The sequence below is a fragment of the Lepidochelys kempii genome, chromosome 6 (assembly GCF_965140285.1).
Source record: "Lepidochelys kempii isolate rLepKem1 chromosome 6, rLepKem1.hap1, whole genome shotgun sequence".
Classification (NCBI taxonomy): domain Eukaryota; kingdom Metazoa; phylum Chordata; order Testudines; family Cheloniidae; genus Lepidochelys; species Lepidochelys kempii.
Genome location: NC_136385.1, coordinates 78,538,831 through 78,546,228, shown reverse-complemented (window position 1 = coordinate 78,546,228; position 7,398 = coordinate 78,538,831). Strand labels below are relative to the sequence as shown.

The 7,398-nt window shown below is 40.2% G+C and overlaps 1 protein-coding gene across 10 annotated transcripts in view; it reads left to right on the top strand.

Annotated features, from left to right (window-relative positions):
* CDIN1 (CDAN1 interacting nuclease 1) overlaps positions 1-7,398 on the top strand; it is a 188,012-nt gene that overhangs the window by 69,034 nt on the left and 111,580 nt on the right. The window lies entirely within an intron of this gene.

Below are 7,398 nucleotides of genomic sequence, written 5' to 3'. Positions count from 1 at the left end.
GCTTCATAAAGTTTGTGGCCTCATATTTCCCAGTTTATTGATTATCCATTATCATTTGTCATGAGGCGTCCTAACTCAAGGGGAAAATATAACTCTCTTTCTTGCTGAACGGTAGTGCTGTATAGATCTGTAGAAAGGTATTTCAGATGTACCAATCTCAGAGAAAAATGAGCAAAGAAATAAAGCAATGAGTGTGCCTTCCAGGTCTAAGCAGTTTAAAGGGTAGATTGCTGACAGTACTTTGTTCTCACATCAGCCCTTTTTTTTCCCCCTTACACAAGAACGGCAAGAGAAAAGTTTACTAGCCCACCATAGTAATGGTAACACTGTAAACTGCAATTGTGTTGTAATGTATATGTGAAATGTTTTTATTATCCTTTAAACAGTATTTAATTTAGGGAGGGTTGTACATATTTAATTTTATTGTGGACTATTACAGGTATTTCTGCTAAAGTCAGCAGAAATGTAATTAAATAATTACTTTAGTTTTCACTTAATTGCAATACCATAGTAGTAATTTCTTCAATTTTTAAATTTATTTTACATTTCACCTCTCTTTATTGTATGCAAACAATTAATTCTATTTGACCATTGTTAACAGTAGTACATTATCATAAGCAAGGACAGTATATTGCCAGTCTTCTTTGAAACACTTATCAGTGACCCTTTATTGTTGGGGCATTAGAAGGTGATCCACGCAGGAACAGAATTGCTGGTAACTTTATTTTCAAAGATTAATCAAACTGCTCCCACAAAACACTTAATCTCTGTAAAACCCTGGAGCTTCCATTCTGAATCAGTTTCTAAACCCATATCCTGTTGGCTTTTTGGTGCGCTACCATTGTTCAAGCAGACTTTTTGAAAGATTAATTGCAAATAAAGGAATGTATCAAACCTGTCTCATTACATAAAGAATTCATAATGAAATTACATTCCACATAAAGTAGCAATATACTGTTTTTAATTATGCAGTATACTGTACAATGCATAAGTAGTTATTTTTAGATGAGCAGAAACTTGCATATTAAATGTCAATAAAGTGATAAGGAGAAAAGTTACTTTTCTATTAAAGATTGAGGGCCAGATTTTGGTGTCTGTTACACCAATGTGAAACCAGAATAGTGTCACCGAATTCAACAGTTACTCCAGTATTACACTGGTGTAAATGAGACCAGAATCCGTTCCAACGTTATTTTAAATACCAAAAAAAAAAAGGAATTATTGTGCATCAAAAGTTTTTTCCAAAAAATGGAGGAAATACATGACCTAGTACAGTTTATTCAGTCTGGCTTTAAAGCTCATGTGTATATGTGTGCACGTCTCATTCACATTATAATAATGTGTGATATTTTGAAGTTTGGCAAAGTCTTTCTGTAAATATTAAAAGGTAAGCAAATGAAACCAAAGTATGAGAAAATGACTTGACAGTATACGGCTTTATTTCACTTGAAAGTTGCTAATGTAGTTTTCCCCAGGTAAATTTGGCAAAAGTTGTGTAAGAAGAGCCATAACTTACACTTGGGCTCAGTTTTTGGAAGTATTTTCCAAAAACTAAACATACCTTACTGGAGATATTTTACTACAGTAAAATTTGGCATTTTATTGTATTTGACTAACATTACATTTTTGTAACCTAGTATCAGTTTACACTTTCATTTTAGTTATTTCAGAAAATTGTTTAAATGAAAAAGCAATTTTGACAAATATGCTCTTACTCATTAGTGCATAGAATGTGATTATAGAAACACAGTTTTGCCAAATTCTGTTTCTTTGATATCTTGCATTCAGCAGTGGCCAATACTTGATGCTTCAAGCAAAGGTAAAAAACCCATAATAAACATTGCCAACTGTGCAATGGGGTGAAACTGAAATCTTCCTTGTCCCTTGTAGTGATCAGTTTACTGAAGCAGGAAATGCAAGCCCATATCTTGAGATGCATAACTACAAACAGAGATGTTGATCATGAAATAATTCAACCCTCTCCTAAATCCAGTCTTGATGTTTGATTGGATGGTATTCTGAAGCAATGAATTCAATTGGTTGATTAAGAAATGTTTACTTTTATTTTTTCTAAATGTACTAGCCATTCATTTAATTTTGTAAGCTTTTTTGGGGGGGTGGGGTCATGGGACAAGATAGCAAGGAGAATGTTTTTCACACTTGCCTTTCATAATTCTGAATACTTCACATTCCCTCTGACTGCTCATTCTTCAATGCTAAATATTGTTAATTTTTGAAGTTTTGCTTTGCATTAAGTACCACCACATCACTAACAAGTGTTATCGCCCAACTCTTGCCTCTTTCGGTCTTACATTTTGTGCAAATGCACCTTTCTGTCTCTAGAAGTGAATGTGGTGAGTCTTTGCCTGTCCAGCTGGAAGAAAAGGGGTCAGGGCTTCTTTGGATCACAAGGGACAGGATAGGGAGATTTACCTAAGTGGAGCCATGAGTTGAAGAGGAAATGGCAGCACCACTGACCCACCATGTACACTGAGAGGAAGGGAAATGGGATATTTATATCCCATGCATTCCAGAAGGCTTCTAGTCATAGGTGCTAGAACTAATGGTGGTATTTCCATTATATACAGGGGGGAAGGATATCTCAGTGGTTTGAGCATTGGCCTGCTAACCCCAGGGTTGTGAGTTCAATCCTTGAGGGGGCCATTTAGGGATCTGGGGCAAAAATTGGGGATTGGCCCTGCTTTGAGCAGGGGGTTGGACTAGATGACATCCTGAGGTCCCTTCCAACCCTGATATTCTATGGTTTACAGTTTTGGTTAAGTGGCTCTCAGCACCCCCACTATAAAAATTGTTACATCACCTCTGCTTCTAGTTCAGTTTTTCATATACTTTCTCCATTCCAATTCTAAGACTGTATAAAAACAGAAGGGTTTTTTTAAACAAATTATTTTACTCACAGATTGAATGCTTAATGCTCTCAATGTTCCATTTCTTTCCACTCTCTTCAAAAAGTGGGAAATAAATCATGAGCGAGAACAGAACTTTGTAAGATGAATTAGGTGTGAACCTTAAACTTTGGGATACCAGGGACAGACAGTAGTGGATAAAATACAAATATGTGTATGTAGCCAAAGCTTCAATGGTGCATGATGAGAGAGACAAAGAATAGGAGAAAAATCCTCTCTTTAAAGGAGAACTGAGGCACCAAGAGATAAAGTGACTTGCCCAAAAGGAAATTTATGGCAGAGCAGGGAACCTCCTAAATCTCAGGCCTTGTCTCCACTAGAAAGAGTTTGCTGATGAGATATGCTATTAGAGCTATACTGGCAAACTCCGTTTGTGGAGATGCAGCTTATAACGACAAAAGAGTTCTTTTGTCATATTTTATACCAGTTTCCCAAAAGGAATAAGCTATACTGGCAAATGGACTTTTTGGCTGATATAATTACATCTACACTTGGACTCCTGTTGGCACAGCTATGTTTGTTGGGTAGTAATATGATTTTTTTTCTACTCCTGACTGACATAGTTATGGTGGTAAAAATGTTTAGTGTAGATCAGGTGTTAGTCCAGTGTTCTAACCCCAGCCCTAACCATCCCAAGCCCTTCTGACAATGTGTTTAATGTGCCTAAATTTGTATCTGTTCTTCGTTGTAATAAAATAGTTCAGCTTCCAGTCCCATTCAGTAACCGGCCTTTCTTGTTAGATTACCAACAAGGATGCTGAATAGGGTTGCCTGTTGTCCGGTTTTCAATCGGAATGCCTGGTTGAAAAAGGACCCTGGCAGCTACGGTCAGCAATGCTAACAAGACTGTTAAAAGTCCGGTCGGCAGCGCAGTGGGGCTAAAGCAGACTACCTGGCTGCCGTAGCTCCATGCGGCTCCTGGAAACAGCAGCATGTCCCCCCTCCAACTCCTATGTTTGGGGCAGGCAGGGGGCTCTGCACGCTGCCCCCGCCCCAAGCGCTGGTTCCACAGCCCTCAGTGGCGGGCATCTCTGGAAGCTGCTTGAGGTAAGCGCCTCCTGGAACCTGCACCCTGACCCCTCCCGCCCTCCAAACCCCTCGGTCCCAGCCTGGAGTACCCTCCTGCATCCCAGATCCTTCATCCTCAGTCCCACAGCCAGAGCCCTCACACACCCCCTGCACTCCAACCCCCTGCCTCACCCCGGAACCCACACCCCCAGCCCAGAAGCCCCTCCTTCCACACCTCAACCCCATGCCTCAGCCTGGAGCCCCTTCCCATACTCTAGACTCCTTGGCTCTGTCCCCTCAGCCTGGAGCCCCCATCTGCACCCCAAACCCCTTATCCCTGGCTCCAGCCCAGAGTCCTCACTGCCTCTCGCATCCTGACCCACTGCCTCAGTCCAGAGCCCCATCCTGCACCCTGAACATCTCATTTCTGGCCCCACCCCAGAGCCCGCACCTCAAGTGAAAATGAGCAAGTGAGTGAGGGTGGGGAGTGCGCAACAGAGGGAGGGGGGATGGAGTGAGCAGGGGCGAGGCCTTGGAGAAGGGGTGGGGCAGGGCCTTGGAGGAGGGGTCGGGGAAGGGTGTTCGGTTTTGTGCAAGTAGAAAGTTGGCAACCCTAATGCCAAGCATGGCAGTTTTTGTACTGTGGATGCATTTCTATTAGAAACTGACCTGTAATTACCAACTCATGATTATTTGAAGAATCTTCAGGTAGTAACTTTCAACCACTACTGACCTGTGTCTGATGTTCAGCTAGTGGCCTGGTTTATACCTGATTGAAATCCCATGTTATCAATCCTCTGGCCTATCCTTTCTCCCATATTTTCTCTTAAATTATATACCATTTTGTAATATATACAGAATCATGATCAAGGTATGAATACACTCCAACTTTTTCTGTTACCCTTACTGTTTTTAAAAGTCTGTCTACTTAATTGATACTATTCTTTATCTGAAAAGGAAAAATGCAGAAGACAAACTGAAGTCTATATTCAAAAACCAGTCAGAGAACACTTCAACCTCCCTGGTCACTCAGTTTCAGACCTAAAAGTCACAATTCTCCAACAAAAAAAACTTCAAAAACAGACTCCAACAAGAAACTGCAGAATTGGAATTAATTTGCAAACTGGACACTATTAAATTAGGCTTGAATAAAGACCAGAAGTGGATGGGTCATTACACAAAGTAAAAACTATTTCCCCATGCAAATTTTTCCCCTACTGTTACTCACACCTTCTTGTCAACTGTTTGAAATGGGCCATCCTTGATTATCACTACAAAAGTTTTTTTTTCTCCTGCTGATAATAGCCCACCTTGATTGATTAGTCTTGTTACAGTTAGTATGGCAACCCCCATTTTTTTCATGTTCTCTGTGTATATATATATCTTCCTATTGTATTTTCCACTGCATGCATCCGATGAAGTGGGTTTTAGCCCACGAAAGCTTATGCCCAAATAAATTTGTTAGTCTCTAAGATACCACAAGTACTCGGGTTTTTTTCCTCATACAGACTAACATGGCTACCACTCTGAAACCTGAAGTCTATATTGTTGATGTAACATTTTAAAATGATTTCTATTATTTATCTTTGCAGCGTTACATATAAGGGTGGCTGAGAAATATATTCTGGGGATACAATATTTAACTTACATGTTTCTATGTAGTTAATTTCATAAATCTATTTAATTTTACATAACATGTTCTCTGTTATCTTATGGTTCACATATAATATAACCAACTAAGTGTAAACAGCATTTTCTCAGAGTTGTTGGGTTTTTTTTAACTTGGGGCTAATAAGGGATTCTAAATATTTCTGCTACTATATTATAAATTCTGTTTTGCTGAGAAGCAAAACCAATGTCTGAGTATTTGAAGCAGGAGCCATTCTAGATCAAAATCTTTTGATTCATATTATTAATTATTATGCAAAAGTGCCCAGATTAAGAGTCCAAAGAGAAATGGCTGCTGGACTTTTACAGAGACTATATTTAAACATGAAAATAAAAAATTAAATGTGTTTCCTGATACTGGCCATTGAAAATCCCATTTGTTCAACAAGATTAAAATTACAGTATGAAAAAATAACAAAAGACTAAGAAGAGTGCTTGGGAGACTTTATTTATTCATTTATTGTTTCTGAATTTAGAATAGCATATTTTTGGGTAAAAGCAAATAAGTGTGCTGATGCTGAACAAATGCAGCAAAAACCTGAAAACTACCAAAGTGGAATCTTCAGGTCCCTAACTACCACTAAAACTGTTCAGACAACATCTTTAGTGTATTTAACACCTGTTTGAAGCTCTGCGTATCTTTCTCCTCTAATCCTAACCTCATACTTTTAAAAAATCTAAGCTGTTTTTTCTAGGAAATATTCCTGTGCATAATGCTTTTGAGCACGGGGTTGCATAAGTGTAACTGAAGGCAAAATTTGGCCCTGTGTTTATAACATACCTTTGTGGTTCTGAGATTATCAGAGTTCGATCATATGTGAATGGATAAGTGACTAGCAAATGGAGGGGAATATACTTGCAACTGCTTGTTGTGTAATCAAGAGTTCTTCGAATGATTGTCTCTGTTGTATTCCACTGAGGGTCATGCACGTGCACCCAGAGCTTTTGAAAGTAGTACTCTTTGGTGGTCTGTGAATGCACCCTGTGCCACCTTGTGGTCTTGCCTAAGGCGATAAAGGGCACGGCGGGCCACTAGCGTCTCCAGTTCCTTCTCACCGCCACATAGTCTAAGTCAGAGCTTCTACTTCTAATGTCCTTGTGACGTACTTCCCAAAACTATCTTTAGTGCTGTTCAGAGTTTAGATTTCTTATTTGTTCTGTTTTTGTTTTTTGATTCTTCCCTTCGTACCTGAGTTAGGACTTGGGACACCGCTTCAGCAGTGTTTCCTGCCAAACTTTAAACCCCTCCCCACCTCCAGTATATGCCAGAGATGCTGAGGTTCAAAACCTGTACCTCCTGCCCTCACTCGTTTTCCATCAGCGATAAGCACCAGTGTTGCTTGTGCTGCTTGAGGGAAGCCCACATCGCACCCACTTCACATCCTTTCCTGCCCATACTCAGGAGAACTGGACTCTCCCTTGCAGGAAACAACTTATGGAGATTGCCAGGGGATTGGCATTGGATCCTGGTTGGGGAACCCTCCCTCCCATCCCCATACATCAGCCTGAACAGTCAAAGAGCGCCCCTGCTGTGGAACCTCCGTCAGGCTCTGCTGGTACCAGTGCTAAGGACCCCACACCAGAACTTAGCCATTAACCAAGGAAGCATGCACATAAGCATGGCACCAAGTATCAGAGGGGTAGCCGTGTTAGTCTGTATCCACAAAAACAGCGAGGAGTCCAGTGGCACCTTAAAGACTAACAGATTTATTAGGGCATAAGCTTTCGTGGGTAAAAAAACCCACTTCTTCAGATGCATGTTTTTTTACCCACGAAAGCTTATTCCACCTCAGTC